This window comes from Triticum aestivum, chromosome 1B (genome assembly GCF_018294505.1).
Source record: "Triticum aestivum cultivar Chinese Spring chromosome 1B, IWGSC CS RefSeq v2.1, whole genome shotgun sequence".
Taxonomy (NCBI): Eukaryota; Viridiplantae; Streptophyta; class Magnoliopsida; order Poales; family Poaceae; genus Triticum; species Triticum aestivum.
In genome coordinates, this window is record NC_057795.1 from 483,082,974 (window position 1) to 483,086,762 (window position 3,789).

Genomic DNA, 3,789 nt, shown 5'->3' on the forward strand with positions numbered 1-3,789 from the left:
GGCTAAAAGCAGGTGAATCTCCCGATCTCCCTACTGCTTCTCATCCTTCTACGTGGCACAGAAAATTGCAAAATTACTGACGAGGTTGGCAACTAGATCCATCGTACAGGGGTAATACACTACATGGATTGTGTGTCTTCGTAGTTGCCAAGCAGAATACACTAGATCTGCCATGTACTACGTTAGAGATAACCGTAAGTTACTAGATTGATGCACGTAGTTGGTAAATGAATGGATGTGTAGGAATCCATAAAAAGGTAGAGAAAATTGAGAAATTTGGAATAATGGGGGGGTGTGAAAATTAATTGTCACTGGTGTCTAACGTCAGTTGCCATCTATCATTGTCGTCAACTGCCACCATGTCAACTTATTGCTTGCCATCCTATTGTAGTGGCTGATGCCATCGAATCGAACGGATAGCTAGCACCCAGATTTTAAAAAAGATAGTGGATGTACATGTCCTACTAGCCATGATATGTTGGTTGCCTACGCATGACAATGTGATAACACTGACGTGTTAACTTCTACATCCAAGCAGCACAAGGATACATTTTTTGTGGATTGTTGATGCGTTCTTCTTCATGCAGTGATTGATAGCACATTGGCAGAAACGAGACGCGGAAAAGAATGAGTCACGGAGATGGCGCTGATCTTTTCGGTTCTCAAAGGTCAGAAACGCCCCCTTGGAATGCATCAGAGTACAGTCAACTCATTTCTGCAGGGCCGTTGCTGCCACTACTAGAACAGTACGCAAGCATTGGTATGATGCATGATAACAAAGAAAAAGAACATTTGCCATGTTCGCGACGATGAAGATGACAGTCTACTTATGTCCTACACTGTCGTTTTTTCGCAGGTTCTTATGACCAAAACACACTCAGGGGGGCACCATGGCAAGTTCAGTCACAGGGCGCTAACACTGACAAATGTACGGGCATCCAACTTTAAGTAGCTAATGTGGCAAATCAAGGTAACGCATACGAAAAAGAAACATATTGGTCTGGACATGAAAAATAAACTTGCAAAGGATGGCAAAAGACTCACGAGTTATGTCGGAAAAAATGCAGAGCCTTCATGCAACACGTGGCATCAGGCGGCACCCATGTACCTGCATCGATGTCATACACAAGTGAGTCCATAAAAAGTGAAGTTGCAGACGATGGATTAGCAGAAGGAGTATAGTTGACAACTGCAGTTGCCATGAATAAACAAAATGCAGTTGCCATGAATAAAAAAAATGCAGTTGCCATGACTAAACAACTGCAGTTGCCATCCCTGGACAACTGCAGTTGCCATCCCTGGACAACTGCAGTTTCCATGCCAGGACAACTGCAATTGCCATGCCTAGACAACTGCAGTTGCCATGCCAGGACAAAATGCAATCACCATGTATTGACCAACAACTACCATGCTTACAGGTTATTACAGTGGTGCTACCCCGACAAACATCTCATGGCAAGCTTCACATATTGCAGATAGAGCACGTCTTTTTGGTGTGATAGACCACACAAGATGGGCACATGCAGCACAACAAGGTAAGGAAAATTTGAACCGCAAAAATAGCGCTGCACTTGTTTTTGTGGGAATAGCACGTGAGAAAACAGAAGATTTGTAGCAGTGATGGTGGAAAAAATCAAACTAAAAAGTGGTTTGTGCAATGAGTCATATATTGTCTTCGGGATTTGCCAACTGCTAAAAGCATGCGTGCAGCACTAATGGTTGATCGCATTTGCCTAGTAGGCTCAAGCCTAGAATACAAAAGCTTTGATGCTAGAACACACTGGTTGCCATGTGTTGGCAGCAGTATTTGCCATGTATGTAGGACTGCAGCTGCCATGCATATAGAATTCAAGTTTCTGTACTGAAATGAGCTGGTTGCCATGCATTGGCAACATTAGTTGCCATGTTTGTTGGACTGTAGTTGCCATGACTGGACAACTATAGTTGCCATGCATGTCCACGGGCAGACTCACGGCTTGCTGTTTGAATGATGTCATGCCAGATCACTTGGAGTTGATGTGATCCGTTACGATAAACATGTTATTCATGGCAAAATCTTACGCTCGTACCTGTTTTTTCTATTACAGGGCCTGCAACTACATTGAACAGCGGCACAGGGACATCTACCGCGGGGAGCTCTGAGCGCACGGAAGACGCGTTCCACCAGCCTGCCGACAATCATGACACAAACATGCCGAGTCAGAGTCGGAAATGGCAATCATTCCAACAATGCCGACATGCACCCCTTTGAACACAAGCACTGGCAACACTCAAGTAGATGAAACTGCCGCCGATACTGAAGTGAATAATGAAACTGATGAGAAGCACAAGGGGATGAAGATGATGGGCAATCAGAGATCGTGGTACCTCAGCCACCGTACGTTGGGCAAAGATTTGAATCGTTTGCAAAAGCAAAGGAATTCTACCAGACATATGCAAAGTTCCATGGGTTTGCGGTCAACACCGAATACCATAGGAAAATTAAGAAAACTAATGAGTACAGTAGAGGTGAGATGAGGTGCCACAAGGCACGAAGGAACAAGAAGGGAAAAGGTGTTGCGCCTGTCGTTCCGGAACGAAAGAGAGGTATCATTCTCAAGACGGGATGCCCTGTCCGGTGTAAGCTGAACGTAGATGGAACACAATATGTGGTCACCGAATATTTTGATGAGCACAACCACAAACTCATAAAGAAGTTCGACCTGGTGAAGTTTCCGACTGCCCACAGAGGATTCACCCCACTCGAGAGGAAATTCATAAAGCTGCTACATGATTGTAACGTCGGTCCATCAAAAATGGTGCAGATACTATCACTCATCCACATCAAAAATGGGACTCTGAGTAGCATGCCCTACATACCAGCTGACGTCACAAACCTAAAGGCAAAATACCGTAGAGAGAGCAAGTTGGCTGACATAGAATCCACGATGGCCTACTTCGATGAGAAATCGAAGGAAGATCCACATTTCTTCTACATGATAAGGTTGGACGATGAGGACCATGTCAGGAACATGTATTGGGTGGATGGTGCTGCAAGAAGAGCCTACAAACATTTCCGAAATTGCATTTCATTCGACGCGGCGTATCTCACTAATATGTACAAGATGCCGTGCGCTCCATTCATAGGAATAAATAACCACAATCAATCGTTGCAGTTCGGGTGCGGGCTCGTTCGGAACAAAGACACGGATGGGTACGTTTGACTGTTCAAGACCTTCTTGGAGTGCATGGATGGACTTGCTCCGATGAACATAATAACTGACCAGGATTTTAGTATGTGTGTAGTCATAGAGGAGGTCTTTCTATTGGCAGTGTACATGCACTGTAGATGGCAAATTATAAAGAAGTCTGAGGAGTTGCTAGGACCGTTCTTTGCTGACCGTCCGGAGCTGCACAAGGCATTCAAGCTGTGCATGGACCACAGCTTGATGGTGGAGGAGTTTGAAAGGAGCTGGATGGCCATGATTGAAACATATCAAGTCCAAAACAACGAGACTCTTGCTAGCATGTGGGAGAAGCGAATGTATTGGGTGCCGGCCTACTTCATGCAGTGCTTCTTCCCTTTTCTGCAGACTACACAGCACAGCGAGGGGTTCAATGCTGTTTTAAAGCGGTACGTGAGCCCTGACAACTCATTGCTACAGTTTGCCAAGCAGTACACAACTTTGCAACAAAAAATACTGGGATCTGAGCTACAACAAGAAGTGAACACCGTGCTAAAGCAGCCAAAATTACTAACGTATTTATCGATGGAGAGGCGGATGAGCAAGATATACACCAACAAGATCT